The 22,006-nt window shown below is 45.9% G+C and overlaps 9 non-coding genes across 9 annotated transcripts; all 9 read right to left on the bottom strand.

The window, feature by feature from the left end:
• Positions 1–815: 815 nt before the first annotated feature.
• On the bottom strand, positions 816–1,006 carry LOC130302814 (U2 spliceosomal RNA). Its single transcript, XR_008852962.1, has one exon. It is a non-coding gene; the product is annotated as a U2 spliceosomal RNA (small nuclear RNA).
• A 2,098-nt stretch (positions 1,007–3,104) lies between these two features.
• LOC130302858 (U2 spliceosomal RNA) lies at positions 3,105–3,297 on the bottom strand. Its single transcript, XR_008853004.1, has one exon. It is a non-coding gene; the product is annotated as a U2 spliceosomal RNA (small nuclear RNA).
• Positions 3,298–6,928: 3,631 nt separating this feature from the next.
• Positions 6,929–7,119, bottom strand: LOC130302831 (U2 spliceosomal RNA). Its single transcript, XR_008852978.1, has one exon. It is a non-coding gene; the product is annotated as a U2 spliceosomal RNA (small nuclear RNA).
• Positions 7,120–9,210: 2,091 nt separating this feature from the next.
• On the bottom strand, positions 9,211–9,401 carry LOC130302830 (U2 spliceosomal RNA). The gene has a single exon (XR_008852977.1). It is a non-coding gene; the product is annotated as a U2 spliceosomal RNA (small nuclear RNA).
• Positions 9,402–11,494: 2,093 nt separating this feature from the next.
• LOC130302829 (U2 spliceosomal RNA) lies at positions 11,495–11,685 on the bottom strand. The gene has a single exon (XR_008852976.1). It is a non-coding gene; the product is annotated as a U2 spliceosomal RNA (small nuclear RNA).
• Positions 11,686–13,799: 2,114 nt separating this feature from the next.
• On the bottom strand, positions 13,800–13,991 carry LOC130302856 (U2 spliceosomal RNA). The gene has a single exon (XR_008853002.1). It is a non-coding gene; the product is annotated as a U2 spliceosomal RNA (small nuclear RNA).
• A 2,117-nt stretch (positions 13,992–16,108) lies between these two features.
• On the bottom strand, positions 16,109–16,299 carry LOC130302828 (U2 spliceosomal RNA). Its single transcript, XR_008852975.1, has one exon. It is a non-coding gene; the product is annotated as a U2 spliceosomal RNA (small nuclear RNA).
• A 2,103-nt stretch (positions 16,300–18,402) lies between these two features.
• Positions 18,403–18,593, bottom strand: LOC130302827 (U2 spliceosomal RNA). The gene has a single exon (XR_008852974.1). It is a non-coding gene; the product is annotated as a U2 spliceosomal RNA (small nuclear RNA).
• Positions 18,594–20,692: 2,099 nt separating this feature from the next.
• On the bottom strand, positions 20,693–20,883 carry LOC130302855 (U2 spliceosomal RNA). Its single transcript, XR_008853001.1, has one exon. It is a non-coding gene; the product is annotated as a U2 spliceosomal RNA (small nuclear RNA).
• Between the last annotated feature and the right edge of the window lie 1,123 nt (positions 20,884–22,006).

The following is a 22,006-nucleotide window of genomic DNA, read 5'->3' as shown; positions in this document are numbered from 1 at the left end:
CAGCGACAGACAAGTCGCATCGGCTGAAAGTAGGCCAGAATGTCAGTCCATGTTGGAGCAGGTTTAGATACAGTCTAAAGCATAGATCTCAAAGTCTGTGCACAGAATTTAGCAAGGGCCTCGCACCTTCTGATGCATCAGGTAGGTGCACTATAGCATAGCCTAACCCTCTGTACTTTGGTCTATATTGATGCGGGACATAGACAGCCAGCTGATGACCAATCCATTAGTGCAATGGATGGCTGGAAGCATTTGTCTTTGCCTTTGCAATACCACAGAAGCAATGCATGGTCAATGTACAGCAATGACACACCTGTGTGAACAGCCAGGAGACCCCCCCATGTTATGTTACATAGTTACATAGTTAGTACGGTCGAAAAAAGTCATATGTCCATCAAGTTCAACCAGGGAATTAAGGGGTAGGGGTGTGGCGCGATATTGGGGAAGGGATGAGATTTTATATTTCTTCATAAGCATTAATCTTATTTTGTCAATTAGGAACATTCAGCACCCACCCGCTATCAAGGCAGCTGCCTATCATGTCATGCCCTACCTGCACAGGTGTGCTGGCTACTCAAATGATCCAATTAAGGAGGCCATTTAGTCAGCAGCAGCAGAAGTCCTGTGCCTGGACGCTCCAACAGCGGCCAGACACAAGCAGAAGCAGCAGAAGCAGCAGCAGCACCACCTTTTGTTTTTTGGCTGCAGCAGCAGCAGCAGCAGCAGCAGCAGCAAGGCCCACAGGGCTGGCTAGCTGGCTAGCCAGCAAGCAGGTAGCAATGAAAGTAGGAATCTTTCTTTTTAACCCTGTAAGGGGGTGGTGCACTGTACCCGAAGATACTGCCATATCGGGTCAATGCATAGGGCGACGGAAGCAAGCTTCAAAATCGGCCCCCGTTCTCAAAAATCCATTTAATATATGGTCCCCAGATAGGGGACGTATCAGATATTAAACTGATAAGAACAGATACTACACTTGATCTTAGCCAAAAGGCCGAGAAGCGATAACCGTGAAAGGGGCGGGCCCAACAAGGTCCCCTTCATGGGCACTATCACTGCTTGCTGTCAGGGAGGCTGCCAGACAATTTTCCATGCACACTCTGGGCTGGGGGGCAGTCAACCACCAGTACACACAGCAGAACCTAAACCCATACCATTATTGCTAAGCAGCAAGACAGGGGCCCATTGCACTCCCACGGGGCCTTTTTAAATGCAATCCATAACCCGGATTTGCCAGGAACCCTTCTTACTCCTCCTACTTGCATGTGACACTGGGCTTAGGATCTGCATAGGAAACACACACACAAGCACACACCTACCTTTGTTGCCTGCAGATGCCTCCTTGGCTGTCCCCAAACGGTATCAAACCAACACCCACGGGAAGCTGTAAGCATAGAGGACATGCCTGCACCCCATTGGACTTACCTGTGTGGGTTAAATCCGGGTTATTTGACAACCTATGGCGGTGATGGTTCTGCTCAGGCAGAGCAGTGCTGATGCTCCTCATAAAGCTGTCGCTGCTGTGAAGGTTCTAGGTGACATCACAATCCCTATGGTTACATACACAACAAAGCTGGGTTGTTGTTGTTTACACTCTGCAAGGCCTGTGGAAGTGAGTGACATCATAGCACTGTAGTTCTGAGGGTTCTAGATGGATGCAACAATCTCCTGTTGCTTCTATGAAGGCCATAATAGACGACATCACCAAACAGCTCCATAGTCACATACACAGCAAAGGAGAGATGTTGTTTACACCTAGTGATGTCAGTGGTATTGAGTGACATCACAGCACAGTGCTAAGGCTCCTGGGCCTGGACACAGCAGCGGCTGCAATATCTCAACGGAGAATACGTTTATATATATGTGTGTGTGTGCGCGTATATATATATATATATATATATATATATATATATATATATATATATATATATATTCTCCGCCGAAATCACTTTTAAACCCATTTCCACCTTTTTTTCCCTTCTCTTCCTCTTACTTTTTTTTCACGTTTTTTTACGTTTTTCTCCTTTTCGCCTCTTTTCTGGGCGTATTATTCTTCTTTTTCTTCTTTTTTTTCGTCTAATGCATACCCCATCAGTGCAGCAATGCTTATTCAATACCGCCAGCAGATGGAGACACTGGGGGATAATTTTCTAAGGATTTATACTGATTTTTCCTGTCTGAATTTGTCGCACAGAAAGTTGCAGGCCAAATATGTGTGACATTTCTGCGACTTTAGCTTCTAGAGCATTTTTACAACATTATACATAGGTGCTGAATACATAAAAAGCGACTGTTCAGCGACAGACAAGTCGCATCGGCTGAAAGTAGGCCAGAATGTCAGTCCATGTTGGAGCAGGTTTAGATACAGTCTAAAGCATAGATCTCAAAGTCTGTGCACAGAATTTAGCAAGGGCCTCGCACCTTCTGATGCATCAGGTAGGTGCACTATAGCATAGCCTAACCCTCTGTACTTTGGTCTATATTGATGCGGGACATAGACAGCCAGCTGATGACCAATCCATTAGTGCAATGGATGGCTGGAAGCATTTGTCTTTGCCTTTGCAATACCACAGAAGCAATGCATGGTCAATGTACAGCAATGACACACCTGTGTGAACAGCCAGGAGACCCCCCCATGTTATGTTACATAGTTACATAGTTAGTACGGTCGAAAAAAGACATATGTCCATCAAGTTCAACCAGGGAATTAAGGGGTAGGGGTGTGGCGCGATATTGGGGAAGGGATGAGATTTTATATTTCTTCATAAGCATTAATCTTATTTTGTCAATTAGGAACATTCAGCACCCACCCGCTATCAAGGCAGCTGCCTATCATGTCATGCCCTACCTGCACAGGTGTGCTGGCTACTCAAATGATCCAATTAAGGAGGCCATTTAGTCAGCAGCAGCAGAAGTCCTGTGCCTGGACGCTCCAACAGCGGCCAGACACAAGCAGAAGCAGCAGAAGCAGCAGCAGCACCACCTTTTGTTTTTTGGCTGCAGCAGCAGCAGCAGCAGCAGCAAGGCCCACAGGGCTGGCTAGCTGGCTAGCCAGCAAGCAGGTAGCAATGAAAGTAGGAATCTTTCTTTTTAACCCTGTAAGGGGGTGGTGCACTGTACCCGAAGATACTGCCATATCGGGTCAATGCATAGGGCGACGGAAGCAAGCTTCGAAATCGGCCCCCGTTCTCAAAAATCCATTTAATATATGGTCCCCAGATAGGGGACGTATCAGATATTAAACTGATAAGAACAGATTTTTTTTTTTAAGTTAGCCCTCAGAACTCACTCAGAGTTCCAAGATCTTATTTGGAACTCAATTTTGTGTTCATCATCAGGTAACATGTTTTTATTTCTTTTCTTAAACACTAATGAAACAAAATAGAACATTTAAAAACAAAATAAGAAACAACATAAAATAGCAAAACCAAACATTACTTTCTAATTAAGCAAAACCAAATTAGAAGGTCATCCCCTTCCTCCATGCAAACACCATTAGAAAGTCTATCAGTCCTCGACTGATATTGCCATTTGCTATATCTTTCTTAACTTGAGACGCTAACCAGCCTGGAATTTTATACGTTTCAACAAAACGGTTCATGTCTGCCTTGAAAGAAAAATAGACTTTATCCCGAGCTTCTTCCTCCCGGTTCTTCAAGCCTATCTTTAGATCCATCATATCTTTGTCAAACGTTTTTCTTTCTGCTTCCGACAAATTTTCCAACAAACCACCAAGCACACCAAAATACTGCACTGGCACATACACTTCCTCCTCTCTCTTCTTCTTCTGCTCTGTAGGTCTTCTAGTTGGAACCTGCTCCACTTCTGGTTCTTTCACTTCAGCTGGTTCCTCTCTGCTTCTTTTTACAGCTTCCTTTTTCTCTGAATTTTTCTCAGACTTTTTCTTAGGACACGAGCCAAGCAGATGGCCCTCCTCACCACACAGATGGCATTTCCTTTTCTTTTGACAATTTTCCACGTCGTGACCCTCCTCTTGACACTTGAAACACCACAAAAACGTGCAATCCTCCTTTCTGTGACCGTACTGTTTACATTTGCGGCAAAAATCTTGCATGCCAGAAAAATACAGATCCCCGTTCACAGAACCAATTTTAAACCGTCCTGGGGGGATCACTAACTTGCCATCTGCCATTTTAAATTTCACATGGAACCTCCACTTGGTGGTCCATAGTCCATATTGATTAAATACCTTGCCTTTAGGCAGAACACTGTCACAGAATCGAGACAAAAAGGTAACGATATCCTCCTCCGAAGTATATGGGCTATACATCCTTATAGTCACCAATCGTTCTCTACGTGGGAAATGTGGAACTATCTCCACCCCTTCCAAAACCGGACATACCTTCTTTTGCTGCAATATGTTCCAAAATGACTCATAGTCCTCTTCAGAAGCCAGCACCACGTCGTAGTATCCACTTCTGGGAAACTCAAGCATGGATAGGATTTGCTCCCTCTTGACTTCCAGCAACTTAAACAGCACTTCTTCCACGACAAAGACAAGGCCTCTTTCCTTCTTCCGGACATCGAGCAGGGAAATACGAACTCCATTCCGAAGTCTCGCAAAAGGCGGCACGCCTTCCGAAGAAAAACCGCAATCTTCCTCCATGTCCATGATGTCCAGACACCTCCCCCACCGAAGTAGGTAGGTGGGGATCGCCTCCCGTTGTCTGGGGACTAAGCCGGCTCCCTGATAGCAGCAGGGGGGTGAAGTCCCTCCGTTAAGAAGGACGATCCCCCCAGGCAAAGGAGCCGGGTACCCCAGACACCCTCTGGCCAGACCAAGTGAGCAGAACTACACTTGATCTTAGCCAAAAGGCCGAGAAGCGATAACCGTGAAAGGGGCGGGCCCAACAAGGTCCCCTTCATGGGCACTATCACTGCTTGCTGTCAGGGAGGCTGCCAGACAATTTTCCATGCACACTCTGGGCTGGGGGGCAGTCAACCACCAGTACACACAGCAGAACCTAAACCCATACCATTATTGCTAAGCAGCAAGACAGGGGCCCATTGCACTCCCACGGGGCCTTTTTAAATGCAATCCATAACCCGGATTTGCCAGGAACCCTTCTTACTCCTCCTACTTGCATGTGACACTGGGCTTAGGATCTGCATAGGAAACACACACACAAGCACACACCTACCTTTGTTGCCTGCAGATGCCTCCTTGGCTGTCCCCAAACGGTATCAAACCAACACCCACGGGAAGCTGTAAGCATAGAGGACATGCCTGCACCCCATTGGACTTACCTGTGTGGGTTAAATCCGGGTTATTTGACAACCTATGGCGGTGATGGTTCTGCTCAGGCAGAGCAGTGCTGATGCTCCTCATAAAGCTGTCGCTGCTGTGAAGGTTCTAGGTGACATCACAATCCCTATGGTTACATACACAACAAAGCTGGGTTGTTGTTGTTTACACTCTGCAAGGCCTGTGGAAGTGAGTGACATCATAGCACTGTAGTTCTGAGGGTTCTAGATGGATGCAACAATCTCCTGTTGCTTCTATGAAGGCCATAATAGACGACATCACCAAACAGCTCCATAGTCACATACACAGCAAAGGAGAGATGTTGTTTACACCTAGTGATGTCAGTGGTATTGAGTGACATCACAGCACAGTGCTAAGGCTCCTGGGCCTGGACACAGCAGCGGCTGCAATATCTCAACGGAGAATACGTTTATATATATGTGTGTGTGTGCGCGTATATATATATATATATATATATATATATATATATATATATTTCTCCGCCGAAATCACTTTTAAACCCATTTCCACCTTTTTTTCCCTTCTCTTCCTCTTACTTTTTTTTCACGTTTTTTTACGTTTTTCTCCTTTTCGCCTCTTTTCTGGGCGTATTATTCTTCTTTTTCTTCTTTTTTTTCGTCTAATGCATACCCCATCAGTGCAGCAATGCTTATTCAATACCGCCAGCAGATGGAGACACTGGGGGATAATTTTCTAAGGATTTATACTGATTTTTCCTGTCTGAATTTGTCGCACAGAAAGTTGCAGGCCAAATATGTGTGACATTTCTGCGACTTTAGCTTCTAGAGCATTTTTACAACATTATACATAGGTGCTGAATACATAAAAAGCGACTGTTCAGCGACAGACAAGTCGCATCGGCTGAAAGTAGGCCAGAATGTCAGTCCATGTTGGAGCAGGTTTAGATACAGTCTAAAGCATAGATCTCAAAGTCTGTGCACAGAATTTAGCAAGGGCCTCGCACCTTCTGATGCATCAGGTAGGTGCACTATAGCATAGCCTAACCCTCTGTACTTTGGTCTATATTGATGCGGGACATAGACAGCCAGCTGATGACCAATCCATTAGTGCAATGGATGGCTGGAAGCATTTGTCTTTGCCTTTGCAATACCACAGAAGCAATGCATGGTCAATGTACAGCAATGACACACCTGTGTGAACAGCCAGGAGACCCCCCCATGTTATGTTACATAGTTACATAGTTAGTACGGTCGAAAAAAGACATATGTCCATCAAGTTCAACCAGGGAATTAAGGGGTAGGGGTGTGGCGCGATATTGGGGAAGGGATGAGATTTTATATTTCTTCATAAGCATTAATCTTATTTTGTCAATTAGGAACATTCAGCACCCACCCGCTATCAAGGCAGCTGCCTATCATGTCATGCCCTACCTGCACAGGTGTGCTGGCTACTCAAATGATCCAATTAAGGAGGCCATTTAGTCAGCAGCAGCAGAAGTCCTGTGCCTGGACGCTCCAACAGCGGCCAGACACAAGCAGAAGCAGCAGAAGCAGCAGCAGCACCACCTTTTGTTTTTTGGCTGCAGCAGCAGCAGCAGCAAGGCCCACAGGGCTGGCTAGCTGGCTAGCCAGCAAGCAGGTAGCAATGAAAGTAGGAATCTTTCTTTTTAACCCTGTAAGGGGGTGGTGCACTGTACCCGAAGATACTGCCATATCGGGTCAATGCATAGGGCGACGGAAGCAAGCTTCGAAATCGGCCCCCGTTCTCAAAAATCCATTTAATATATGGTCCCCAGATAGGGGACGTATCAGATATTAAACTGATAAGAACAGATACTACACTTGATCTTAGCCAAAAGGCCGAGAAGCGATAACCGTGAAAGGGGCGGGCCCAACAAGGTCCCCTTCATGGGCACTATCACTGCTTGCTGTCAGGGAGGCTGCCAGACAATTTTCCATGCACACTCTGGGCTGGGGGGCAGTCAACCACCAGTACACACAGCAGAACCTAAACCCATACCATTATTGCTAAGCAGCAAGACAGGGGCCCATTGCACTCCCACGGGGCCTTTTTAAATGCAATCCATAACCCGGATTTGCCAGGAACCCTTCTTACTCCTCCTACTTGCATGTGACACTGGGCTTAGGATCTGCATAGGAAACACACACACAAGCACACACCTACCTTTGTTGCCTGCAGATGCCTCCTTGGCTGTCCCCAAACGGTATCAAACCAACACCCACGGGAAGCTGTAAGCATAGAGGACATGCCTGCACCCCATTGGACTTACCTGTGTGGGTTAAATCCGGGTTATTTGACAACCTATGGCGGTGATGGTTCTGCTCAGGCAGAGCAGTGCTGATGCTCCTCATAAAGCTGTCGCTGCTGTGAAGGTTCTAGGTGACATCACAATCCCTATGGTTACATACACAACAAAGCTGGGTTGTTGTTGTTTACACTCTGCAAGGCCTGTGGAAGTGAGTGACATCATAGCACTGTAGTTCTGAGGGTTCTAGATGGATGCAACAATCTCCTGTTGCTTCTATGAAGGCCATAATAGACGACATCACCAAACAGCTCCATAGTCACATACACAGCAAAGGAGAGATGTTGTTTACACCTAGTGATGTCAGTGGTATTGAGTGACATCACAGCACAGTGCTAAGGCTCCTGGGCCTGGACACAGCAGCGGCTGCAATATCTCAACGGAGAATACGTTTATATATATGTGTGTGTGTGCGCGTATATATATATATATATATATATATATATATATATATATATATATTCTCCGCCGAAATCACTTTTAAACCCATTTCCACCTTTTTTTCCCTTCTCTTCCTCTTACTTTTTTTTCACGTTTTTTTACGTTTTTCTCCTTTTCGCCTCTTTTCTGGGCGTATTATTCTTCTTTTTCTTCTTTTTTTTCGTCTAATGCATACCCCATCAGTGCAGCAATGCTTATTCAATACCGCCAGCAGATGGAGACACTGGGGGATAATTTTCTAAGGATTTATACTGATTTTTCCTGTCTGAATTTGTCGCACAGAAAGTTGCAGGCCAAATATGTGTGACATTTCTGCGACTTTAGCTTCTAGAGCATTTTTACAACATTATACATAGGTGCTGAATACATAAAAAGCGACTGTTCAGCGACAGACAAGTCGCATCGGCTGAAAGTAGGCCAGAATGTCAGTCCATGTTGGAGCAGGTTTAGATACAGTCTAAAGCATAGATCTCAAAGTCTGTGCACAGAATTTAGCAAGGGCCTCGCACCTTCTGATGCATCAGGTAGGTGCACTATAGCATAGCCTAACCCTCTGTACTTTGGTCTATATTGATGCGGGACATAGACAGCCAGCTGATGACCAATCCATTAGTGCAATGGATGGCTGGAAGCATTTGTCTTTGCCTTTGCAATACCACAGAAGCAATGCATGGTCAATGTACAGCAATGACACACCTGTGTGAACAGCCAGGAGACCCCCCCATGTTATGTTACATAGTTACATAGTTAGTACGGTCGAAAAAAGACATATGTCCATCAAGTTCAACCAGGGAATTAAGGGGTAGGGGTGTGGCGCGATATTGGGGAAGGGATGAGATTTTATATTTCTTCATAAGCATTAATCTTATTTTGTCAATTAGGAACATTCAGCACCCACCCGCTATCAAGGCAGCTGCCTATCATGTCATGCCCTACCTGCACAGGTGTGCTGGCTACTCAAATGATCCAATTAAGGAGGCCATTTAGTCAGCAGCAGCAGAAGTCCTGTGCCTGGACGCTCCAACAGCGGCCAGACACAAGCAGAAGCAGCAGAAGCAGCAGCAGCACCACCTTTTGTTTTTTGGCTGCAGCAGCAGCAGCAGCAGCAGCAGCAAGGTCCACAGGGCTGGCTAGCTGGCTAGCCAGCAAGCAGGTAGCAATGAAAGTAGGAATCTTTCTTTTTAACCCTGTAAGGGGGTGGTGCACTGTACCCGAAGATACTGCCATATCGGGTCAATGCATAGGGCGACGGAAGCAAGCTTCGAAATCGGCCCCCGTTCTCAAAAATCCATTTAATATATGGTCCCCAGATAGGGGACGTATCAGATATTAAACTGATAAGAACAGATACTACACTTGATCTTAGCCAAAAGGCCGAGAAGCGATAACCGTGAAAGGGGCGGGCCCAACAAGGTCCCCTTCATGGGCACTATCACTGCTTGCTGTCAGGGAGGCTGCCAGACAATTTTCCATGCACACTCTGGGCTGGGGGGCAGTCAACCACCAGTACACACAGCAGAACCTAAACCCATACCATTATTGCTAAGCAGCAAGACAGGGGCCCATTGCACTCCCACGGGGCCTTTTTAAATGCAATCCATAACCCGGATTTGCCAGGAACCCTTCTTACTCCTCCTACTTGCATGTGACACTGGGCTTAGGATCTGCATAGGAAACACACACACAAGCACACACCTACCTTTGTTGCCTGCAGATGCCTCCTTGGCTGTCCCCAAACGGTATCAAACCAACACCCACGGGAAGCTGTAAGCATAGAGGACATGCCTGCACCCCATTGGACTTACCTGTGTGGGTTAAATCCGGGTTATTTGACAACCTATGGCGGTGATGGTTCTGCTCAGGCAGAGCAGTGCTGATGCTCCTCATAAAGCTGTCGCTGCTGTGAAGGTTCTAGGTGACATCACAATCCCTATGGTTACATACACAACAAAGCTGGGTTGTTGTTGTTTACACTCTGCAAGGCCTGTGGAAGTGAGTGACATCATAGCACTGTAGTTCTGAGGGTTCTAGATGGATGCAACAATCTCCTGTTGCTTCTATGAAGGCCATAATAGACGACATCACCAAACAGCTCCATAGTCACATACACAGCAAAGGAGAGATGTTGTTTACACCTAGTGATGTCAGTGGTATTGAGTGACATCACAGCACAGTGCTAAGGCTCCTGGGCCTGGACACAGCAGCGGCTGCAATATCTCAACGGAGAATACGTTTATATATATGTGTGTGTGTGCGCGTATATATATATATATATATATATATATATATATATATATATATTTCTCCGCCGAAATCACTTTTAAACCCATTTCCACCTTTTTTTCCCTTCTCTTCCTCTTACTTTTTTTTCACGTTTTTTTACGTTTTTCTCCTTTTCGCCTCTTTTCTGGGCGTATTATTCTTCTTTTTCTTCTTTTTTTTCGTCTAATGCATACCCCATCAGTGCAGCAATGCTTATTCAATACCGCCAGCAGATGGAGACACTGGGGGATAATTTTCTAAGGATTTATACTGATTTTTCCTGTCTGAATTTGTCGCACAGAAAGTTGCAGGCCAAATATGTGTGACATTTCTGCGACTTTAGCTTCTAGAGCATTTTTACAACATTATACATAGGTGCTGAATACATAAAAAGCGACTGTTCAGCGACAGACAAGTCGCATCGGCTGAAAGTAGGCCAGAATGTCAGTCCATGTTGGAGCAGGTTTAGATACAGTCTAAAGCATAGATCTCAAAGTCTGTGCACAGAATTTAGCAAGGGCCTCGCACCTTCTGATGCATCAGGTAGGTGCACTATAGCATAGCCTAACCCTCTGTACTTTGGTCTATATTGATGCGGGACATAGACAGCCAGCTGATGACCAATCCATTAGTGCAATGGATGGCTGGAAGCATTTGTCTTTGCCTTTGCAATACCACAGAAGCAATGCATGGTCAATGTACAGCAATGACACACCTGTGTGAACAGCCAGGAGACCCCCCCATGTTATGTTACATAGTTACATAGTTAGTACGGTCGAAAAAAGACATATGTCCATCAAGTTCAACCAGGGAATTAAGGGGTAGGGGTGTGGCGCGATATTGGGGAAGGGATGAGATTTTATATTTCTTCATAAGCATTAATCTTATTTTGTCAATTAGGAACATTCAGCACCCACCCGCTATCAAGGCAGCTGCCTATCATGTCATGCCCTACCTGCACAGGTGTGCTGGCTACTCAAATGATCCAATTAAGGAGGCCATTTAGTCAGCAGCAGCAGAAGTCCTGTGCCTGGACGCTCCAACAGCGGCCAGACACAAGCAGAAGCAGCAGAAGCAGCAGCAGCACCACCTTTTGTTTTTTGGCTGCAGCAGCAGCAGCAGCAGCAGCAGCAGCAAGGCCCACAGGGCTGGCTAGCTGGCTAGCCAGCAAGCAGGTAGCAATGAAAGTAGGAATCTTTCTTTTTAACCCTGTAAGGGGGTGGTGCACTGTACCCGAAGATACTGCCATATCGGGTCAATGCATAGGGCGACGGAAGCAAGCTTCGAAATCGGCCCCCGTTCTCAAAAATCCATTTAATATATGGTCCCCAGATAGGGGACGTATCAGATATTAAACTGATAAGAACAGATACTACACTTGATCTTAGCCAAAAGGCCGAGAAGCGATAACCGTGAAAGGGGCGGGCCCAACAAGGTCCCCTTCATGGGCACTATCACTGCTTGCTGTCAGGGAGGCTGCCAGACAATTTTCCATGCACACTCTGGGCTGGGGGGCAGTCAACCACCAGTACACACAGCAGAACCTAAACCCATACCATTATTGCTAAGCAGCAAGACAGGGGCCCATTGCACTCCCACGGGGCCTTTTTAAATGCAATCCATAACCCGGATTTGCCAGGAACCCTTCTTACTCCTCCTACTTGCATGTGACACTGGGCTTAGGATCTGCATAGGAAACACACACACAAGCACACACCTACCTTTGTTGCCTGCAGATGCCTCCTTGGCTGTCCCCAAACGGTATCAAACCAACACCCACGGGAAGCTGTAAGCATAGAGGACATGCCTGCACCCCATTGGACTTACCTGTGTGGGTTAAATCCGGGTTATTTGACAACCTATGGCGGTGATGGTTCTGCTCAGGCAGAGCAGTGCTGATGCTCCTCATAAAGCTGTCGCTGCTGTGAAGGTTCTAGGTGACATCACAATCCCTATGGTTACATACACAACAAAGCTGGGTTGTTGTTGTTTACACTCTGCAAGGCCTGTGGAAGTGAGTGACATCATAGCACTGTAGTTCTGAGGGTTCTAGATGGATGCAACAATCTCCTGTTGCTTCTATGAAGGCCATAATAGACGACATCACCAAACAGCTCCATAGTCACATACACAGCAAAGGAGAGATGTTGTTTACACCTAGTGATGTCAGTGGTATTGAGTGACATCACAGCACAGTGCTAAGGCTCCTGGGCCTGGACACAGCAGCGGCTGCAATATCTCAACGGAGAATACGTTTATATATATGTGTGTGTGTGCGCGTATATATATATATATATATATATATATATATATATATATATATTATATATATATTTCTCCGCCGAAATCACTTTTAAACCCATTTCCACCTTTTTTTCCCTTCTCTTCCTCTTACTTTTTTTTCACGTTTTTTTACGTTTTTCTCCTTTTCGCCCTCTTTTCTGGGCGTATTATTCTTCTTTTTCTTCTTTTTTTTCGTCTAATGCATACCCCATCAGTGCAGCAATGCTTATTCAATACCGCCAGCAGATGGAGACACTGGGGGATAATTTTCTAAGGATTTATACTGATTTTTCCTGTCTGAATTTGTCGCACAGAAAGTTGCAGGCCAAATATGTGTGACATTTCTGCGACTTTAGCTTCTAGAGCATTTTTACAACATTATACATAGGTGCTGAATACATAAAAAGCGACTGTTCAGCGACAGACAAGTCGCATCGGCTGAAAGTAGGCCAGAATGTCAGTCCATGTTGGAGCAGGTTTAGATACAGTCTAAAGCATAGATCTCAAAGTCTGTGCACAGAATTTAGCAAGGGCCTCGCACCTTCTGATGCATCAGGTAGGTGCACTATAGCATAGCCTAACCCTCTGTACTTTGGTCTATATTGATGCGGGACATAGACAGCCAGCTGATGACCAATCCATTAGTGCAATGGATGGCTGGAAGCATTTGTCTTTGCCTTTGCAATACCACAGAAGCAATGCATGGTCAATGTACAGCAATGACACACCTGTGTGAACAGCCAGGAGACCCCCCCATGTTATGTTACATAGTTACATAGTTAGTACGGTCGAAAAAAGACATATGTCCATCAAGTTCAACCAGGGAATTAAGGGGTAGGGGTGTGGCGCAATATTGGGGAAGGGATGAGATTTTATATTTCTTCATAAGCATTAATCTTATTTTGTCAATTAGGAACATTCAGCACCCACCCGCTATCAAGGCAGCTGCCTATCATGTCATGCCCTACCTGCACAGGTGTGCTGGCTACTCAAATGATCCAATTAAGGAGGCCATTTAGTCAGCAGCAGCAGAAGTCCTGTGCCTGGACGCTCCAACAGCGGCCAGACACAAGCAGAAGCAGCAGAAGCAGCAGAAGCAGCAGCAGCACCACCTTTTGTTTTTTGGCTGCAGCAGCAGCAGCAGCAGCAGCAGCAGCAAGGCCCACAGGGCTGGCTAGCTGGCTAGCCAGCAAGCAGGTAGCAATGAAAGTAGGAATCTTTCTTTTTAACCCTGTAAGGGGGTGGTGCACTGTACCCGAAGATACTGCCATATCGGGGTCAATGCATAGGGCGACGGAAGCAAGCTTCGAAATCGGCCCCCGTTCTCAAAAATCCATTTAATATATGGTCCCCAGATAGGGGACGTATCAGATATTAAACTGATAAGAACAGATACTACACTTGATCTTAGCCAAAAGGCCGAGAAGCGATAACCGTGAAAGGGGCGGGCCCAACAAGGTCCCCTTCATGGGCACTATCACTGCTTGCTGTCAGGGAGGCTGCCAGACAATTTTCCATGCACACTCTGGGCTGGGGGGCAGTCAACCACCAGTACACACAGCAGAACCTAAACCCATACCATTATTGCTAAGCAGCAAGACAGGGGCCCATTGCACTCCCACGGGGCCTTTTTAAATGCAATCCATAACCCGGATTTGCAGGAACCCTTCTTACTCCTACTACTTGCATGTGACACTGGGCTTAGGATCTGCATAGGAAACACACACACAAGCACACACCTACCTTGTTGCCTGCAGATGCCTCCTTGGCTGTCCCCAAACGGTATCAAACCAACACCCACGGGAAGCTGTAAGCATAGAGGACATGCCTGCACCCCATTGGACTTACCTGTGTGGGTTAAATCCGGGTTATTTGACAACCTATGGCGGTGATGGTTCTGCTCAGGCAGAGCAGTGCTGATGCTCCTCATAAAGCTGTCGCTGCTGTGAAGGTTCTAGGTGACATCACAATCCCTATGGTTACATACACAACAAAGCTGGGTTGTTGTTGTTTACACTCTGCAAGGCCTGTGGAAGTGAGTGACATCATAGCACTGTAGTTCTGAGGGTTCTAGATGGATGCAACAATCTCCTGTTGCTTCTATGAAGGCCATAATAGACGACATCACCAAACAGCTCCATAGTCACATACACAGCAAAGGAGAGATGTTGTTTACACCTAGTGATGTCAGTGGTATTGAGTGACATCACAGCACAGTGCTAAGGCTCCTGGGCCTGGACACAGCAGCGGCTGCAATATCTCAACGGAGGTAATACGTTTATATATATGTGTGTGTGTGCGCCTATATATATATATATATATATATATATATATATATATATATATATATATATATATATATATTTCTCCGCCGAAATCACTTTTAAACCCATTTCCACCTTTTTTTTCCCTTCTCTTCCTCTTACTTTTTTTTCACGTTTTTTTTACGTTTTTCTCCTTTTCGCCTCTTTTCTGGGCGTATTATTCTTCTTTTTCTTCTTTTTTTTCGTCTAATGCATACCCATCAGTGCAGCAATGCTTATTCAATACCGCCAGCAGATGGAGACACTGGGGGATAATTTTCTAAGGATTTATACTGATTTTTCCTGTCTGAATTTGTCGCACAGAAAGTTGCAGGCCAAATATGTGTGACATTTCTGCGACTTTAGCTTCTAGAGCATTTTTACAACATTATACATAGGTGCTGAATACATAAAAAGCGACTGTTCAGCGACAGACAAGTCGCATCGGCTGAAAGTAGGCCAGAATGTCAGTCCATGTTGGAGCAGGTTTAGATACAGTCTAAAGCATAGATCTCAAAGTCTGTGCACAGAATTTAGCAAGGGCCTCGCACCTTCTGATGCATCAGGTAGGTGCACTTATAGCATAGCCTAACCCTCTGTACTTTGGTCCTATATTGATGCGGGACATAGACAGCCAGCTGATGACCAATCCATTAGTGCAATGGATGGCTGGAAGCATTTGTCTTTGCCTTTGCAATACCACAGAAGCAATGCATGGTCAATGTACAGCAATGACACACCTGTGTGAACAGCCAGGAGACCCCCCCATGTTATGTTACATAGTTACATAGTTAGTACGGTCGAAAAAAGACATATGTCCATCAAGTTCAACCAGGGAATTAAGGGTAGGGGTGTGGCGCGATATTGGGGAAGGGATGAGATTTTATATTTCTTCATAAGCATTAATCTTATTTTGTCAATTAGGAACATTCAGCACCCACCCGCTATCAAGGCAGCTGCCTATCATGTCATGCCCTACCTGCACAGGTGTGCTGGCTACTCAAATGATCCAATTAAGGAGGCCATTTAGTCAGCAGCAGCAGAAGTCCTGTGCCTGGACGCTCCAACAGCGGCCAGACACAAGCAGAAGCAGCAGAAGCAGCAGCAGCACCACCTTTTGTTTTTTGGCTGCAGCAGCAGCAGCAGCAGCAGCAGCAGCAGGCAAGGCCCACAGGGCTGGCTAGCTGGCTAGCCAGCAAGCAGGTAGCAATGAAAGTAGGAATCTTTCTTTTTAACCCTGTAAGGGGGTGGTGCACTGTACCCGAAGATACTGCCATATCGGGTCAATGCATAGGGCGACGGAAGCAAGCTTCGAAATCGGCCCCCGTTCTCAAAAATCCATTTAATATATGGTCCCCAGATAGGGGACGTATCAGATATTAAACTGATAAGAACAGATACTACACTTGATCTTAGCCAAAAGGCCGAGAAGCGATAACCGTGAAAGGGGCGGGCCCAACAAGGTCCCCTTCATGGGCACTATCACTGCTTGCTGTCAGGGAGGCTGCCAGACAATTTTCCATGCACACTCTGGGCTGGGGGGCAGTCAACCACCAGTACACACAGCAGAACCTAAACCCATACCATTATTGCTAAGCAGCAAGACAGGGGCCCATTGCACTCCCACGGGGCCTTTTTAAATGCAATCCATAACCGGATTTGCCAGGAACCCTTCTTACTCCTCCTACTTGCATGTGACACTGGGCTTAGGATCTGCATAGGAAACACACACACAAGCACACACCTACCTTTGTTGCCTGCAGATGCCTCCTTGGCTGTCCCCAAACGGTATCAAACCAACACCCACGGGAAGCTGTAAGCATAGAGGACATGCCTGCACCCCATTGGACTTACCTGTGTGGGTTAAATCCGGGTTATTTGACAACCTATGGCGGTGATGGTTCTGCTCAGGCAGAGCAGTGCTGATGCTCCTCATAAAGCTGTCGCTGCTGTGAAGGTTCTAGGTGACATCACAATCCCTATGGTTACATACACAACAAAGCTGGGTTGTTGTTGTTTACACTCTGCAAGGCCTGTGGAAGTGAGTGACATCATAGCACTGTAGTTCTGAGGGTTCTAGATGGATGCAACAATCTCCTGTTGCTTCTATGAAGGCCATAATAGACGACATCACCAAACAGCTCCATAGTCACATACACAGCAAAGGAGAGATGTTGTTTACACCTAGTGATGTCAGTGGTATTGAGTGACATCACAGCACAGTGCTAAGGCTCCTGGGCCTGGACACAGCAGCGGCTGCAATATCTCAACGGAGAATACGTTTATATATATGTGTGTGTGTGCGCGTATATATATATATATATATATATATATATATATATATATATATATTTCTCCGCCGAAATCACTTTTAAACCCATTTCCACCTTTTTTTCCCTTCTCTTCCTCTTACTTTTTTTTCACGTTTTTTTACGTTTTTCTCCTTTTCGCCTCTTTTCTGGGCGTATTATTCTTCTTTTTCTTCTTTTTTTTCGTCTAATGCATACCCCATCAGTGCAGCAATGCTTATTCAATACCGCCAGCAGATGGAGACACTGGGGGATAATTTTCTAAGGATTTATACTGATTTTTCCTGTCTGAATTTGTCGCACAGAAAGTTGCAGGCCAAATATGTGTGACATTTCTGCGACTTTAGCTTCTAGAGCATTTTTACAACATTATACATAGGTGCTGAATACATAAAAAGCGACTGTTCAGCGACAGACAAGTCGCATCGGCTGAAAGTAGGCCAGAATGTCAGTCCATGTTGGAGCAGGTTTAGATACAGTCTAAAGCATAGATCTCAAAGTCTGTGCACAGAATTTAGCAAGGGCCTCGCACCTTCTGATGCATCAGGTAGGTGCACTATAGCATAGCCTAACCCTCTGTACTTTGGTCTATATTGATGCGGGACATAGACAGCCAGCTGATGACCAATCCATTAGTGCAATGGATGGCTGGAAGCATTTGTCTTTGCCTTTGCAATACCACAGAAGCAATGCATGGTCAATGTACAGCAATGACACACCTGTGTGAACAGCCAGGAGACCCCCCCATGTTATGTTACATAGTTACATAGTTAGTACGGTCGAAAAAAGACATATGTCCATCAAGTTCAACCAGGGAATTAAGGGGTAGGGGTGTGGCGCGATATTGGGGAAGGGATGAGATTTTATATTTCTTCATAAGCATTAATCTTATTTTGTCAATTAGGAACATTCAGCACCCACCCGCTATCAAGGCAGCTGCCTATCATGTCATGCCCTACCTGCACAGGTGTGCTGGCTACTCAAATGATCCAATTAAGGAGGCCATTTAGTCAGCAGCAGCAGAAGTCCTGTGCCTGGACGCTCCAACAGCGGCCAGACACAAGCAGAAGCAGCAGAAGCAGCAGCAGCACCACCTTTTGTTTTTTGGCTGCAGCAGCAGCAGCAGCAGCAGCAGCAGCAGCAGCAGCAAGGCCCACAGGGCTGGCTAGCTGGCTAGCCAGCAAGCAGGTAGCAATGAAAGTAGGAATCTTTCTTTTTAACCCTGTAAGGGGGTGGTGCACTGTACCCGAAGATACTGCCATATCGGGTCAATGCATAGGGCGACGGAAGCAAGCTTCGAAATCGGCCCCCGTTCTCAAAAATCCATTTAATATATGGTCCCCAGATAGGGGACGTATCAGATATTAAACTGATAAGAACAGATACTACACTTGATCTTAGCCAAAAGGCCGAGAAGCGATAACCGTGAAAGGGGCGGGCCCAACAAGGTCCCCTTCATGGGCACTATCACTGCTTGCTGTCAGGGAGGCTGCCAGACAATTTTCCATGCACACTCTGGGCTGGGGGGCAGTCAACCACCAGTACACACAGCAGAACCTAAACCCATACCATTATTGCTAAGCAGCAAGACAGGGGCCCATTGCACTCCCACGGGGCCTTTTTAAATGCAATCCATAACCCGGATTTGCCAGGAACCCTTCTTACTCCTCCTACTTGCATGTGACACTGGGCTTAGGATCTGCATAGGAAACACACACACAAGCACACACCTACCTTTGTTGCCTGCAGATGCCTCCTTGGCTGTCCCCAAACGGTATCAAACCAACACCCACGGGAAGCTGTAAGCATAGAGGACATGCCTGCACCCCATTGGACTTACCTGTGTGGGTTAAATCCGGGTTATTTGACAACCTATGGCGGTGATGGTTCTGCTCAGGCAGAGCAGTGCTGATGCTCCTCATAAAGCTGTCGCTGCTGTGAAGGTTCTAGGTGACATCACAATCCCTATGGTTACATACACAACAAAGCTGGGTTGTTGTTGTTTACACTCTGCAAGGCCTGTGGAAGTGAGTGACATCATAGCACTGTAGTTCTGAGGGTTCTAGATGGATGCAACAATCTCCTGTTGCTTCTATGAAGGCCGTAATAGACGACATCACCAAACAGCTCCATAGTCACATACACAGCAAAGGAGAGATGTTGTTTACACCTAGTGATGTCAGTGGTATTGAGTGACATCACAGCACAGTGCTAAGGCTCCTGGGCCTGGACACAGCAGCGGCTGCAATATCTCAACGGAGAATACGTTTATATATATGTGTGTGTGTGCGCGTATATATATATATATATATATATATATATATATATATATATATATATATTTCTCCGCCGAAATCACTTTTAAACCCATTTCCACCTTTTTTTCCCTTCTCTTCCTCTTACTTTTTTTTCAAGTTTTTTTACGTTTTTCTCCTTTTCGCCTCTTTTCTGGGCGTATTATTCTTCTTTTTCTTCTTTTTTTTCGTCTAATGCATACCCCATCAGTGCAGCAATGCTTATTCAATACCGCCAGCAGATGGAGACACTGGGGGATAATTTTCTAAGGATTTATACTGATTTTTCCTGTCTGAATTTGTCGCACAGAAAGTTGCAGGCCAAATATGTGTGACATTTCTGCGACTTTAGCTTCTAGAGCATTTTTACAACATTATACATAGGTGCTGAATACATAAAAAGCGACTGTTCAGCGACAGACAAGTCGCATCGGCTGAAAGTAGGCCAGAATGTCAGTCCATGTTGGAGCAGGTTTAGATACAGTCTAAAGCATAGATCTCAAAGTCTGTGCACAGAATTTAGCAAGGGCCTCGCACCTTCTGATGCATCAGGTAGGTGCACTATAGCATAGCCTAACCCTCTGTACTTTGGTCTATATTGATGCGGGACATAGACAGCCAGCTGATGACCAATCCATTAGTGCAATGGATGGCTGGAAGCATTTGTCTTTGCCTTTGCAATACCACAGAAGCAATGCATGGTCAATGTACAGCAATGACACACCTGTGTGAACAGCCAGGAGACCCCCCCATGTTATGTTACATAGTTACATAGTTAGTACGGTCGAAAAAAGACATATGTCCATCAAGTTCAACCAGGGAATTAAGGGGTAGGGGTGTGGCGCGATATTGGGGAAGGGATGAGATTTTATATTTCTTCATAAGCATTAATCTTATTTTGTCAATTAGGAACATTCAGCACCCACCCGCTATCAAGGCAGCTGCCTATCATGTCATGCCCTACCTGCACAGGTGTGCTGGCTACTCAAATGATCCAATTAAGGAGGCCATTTAGTCAGCAGCAGCAGAAGTCCTGTGCCTGGACGCTCCAACAGCGGCCAGACACAAGCAGAAGCAGCAGAAGCAGCAGCAGCACCACCTTTTGTTTTTTGGCTGCAGCAGCAGCAGCAGCAGCAGCAGCAGCAAGGCCCACAGGGCTGGCTAGCTGGCTAGCCAGCAAGCAGGTAGCAATGAAAGTAGGAATCTTTCTTTTTAACCCTGTAAGGGGGTGGTGCACTGTACCCGAAGATACTGCCATATCGGGTCAATACATAGGGCGACGGAAGCAAGCTTCGAAATCGGCCCCCGTTCTCAAAAATCCATTTAATATATGGTCCCCAGATAGGGGACGTATCAGATATTAAACTGATAAGAACAGATACTACACTTGATCTTAGCCAAAAGGCCGAGAAGCGATAACCGTGAAAGGGGCGGGCCCAACAAGGTCCCCTTCATGGGCACTATCACTGCTTGCTGTCAGGGAGGCTGCCAGACAATTTTCCATGCACACTCTGGGCTGGGGGGCAGTCAACCACCAGTACACACAGCAGAACCTAAACCCATACCATTATTGCTAAGCAGCAAGACAGGGGCCCATTGCACTCCCACGGGGCCTTTTTAAATGCAATCCATAACCCGGATTTGCCAGGAACCCTTCTTACTCCTCCTACTTGCATGTGACACTGGGCTTAGGATCTGCATAGGAAACACACACACAAGCACACACCTACCTTTGTTGCCTGCAGATGCCTCCTTGGCTGTCCCCAAACGGTATCAAACCAACACCCACGGGAAGCTGTAAGCATAGAGGACATGCCTGCACCCCATTGGACTTACCTGTGTGGGTTAAATCCGGGTTATTTGACAACCTATGGCGGTGATGGTTCTGCTCAGGCAGAGCAGTGCTGATGCTCCTCATAAAGCTGTCGCTGCTGTGAAGGTTCTAGGTGACATCACAATCCCTATGGTTACATACACAACAAAGCTGGGTTGTTGTTGTTTACACTCTGCAAGGCCTGTGGAAGTGAGTGACATCATAGCACTGTAGTTCTGAGGGTTCTAGATGGATGCAACAATCTCCTGTTGCTTCTATGAAGGCCATAATAGACGACATCACCAAACAGCTCCATAGTCACATACACAGCAAAGGAGAGATGTTGTTTACACCTAGTGATGTCAGTGGTATTGAGTGACATCACAGCACAGTGCTAAGGCTCCTGGGCCTGGACACAGCAGCGGCTGCAATATCTCAACGGAGAATACGTTTATATATATGTGTGTGTGTGCGCGTATATATATATATATATATATATATATATATATATATATATATATATTTCTCCGCCGAAATCACTTTTAAACCCATTTCCACCTTTTTTTCCCTTCTCTTCCTCTTACTTTTTTTTCACGTTTTTTTACGTTTTTCTCCTTTTCGCCTCTTTTCTGGGCGTATTATTCTTCTTTTTCTTCTTTTTTTTCGTCTAATGCATACCCCATCAGTGCAGCAATGCTTATTCAATACCGCCAGCAGATGGAGACAC

The sequence above is a fragment of the Hyla sarda genome, unplaced genomic scaffold (assembly GCF_029499605.1).
Source record: "Hyla sarda isolate aHylSar1 unplaced genomic scaffold, aHylSar1.hap1 scaffold_1184, whole genome shotgun sequence".
Lineage (NCBI taxonomy): Eukaryota > Metazoa > Chordata > Amphibia > Anura > Hylidae > Hyla > Hyla sarda.
Note: the sequence above shows the minus strand (reverse complement) of the source record. Positions and strands in the feature narration are given on the sequence as shown.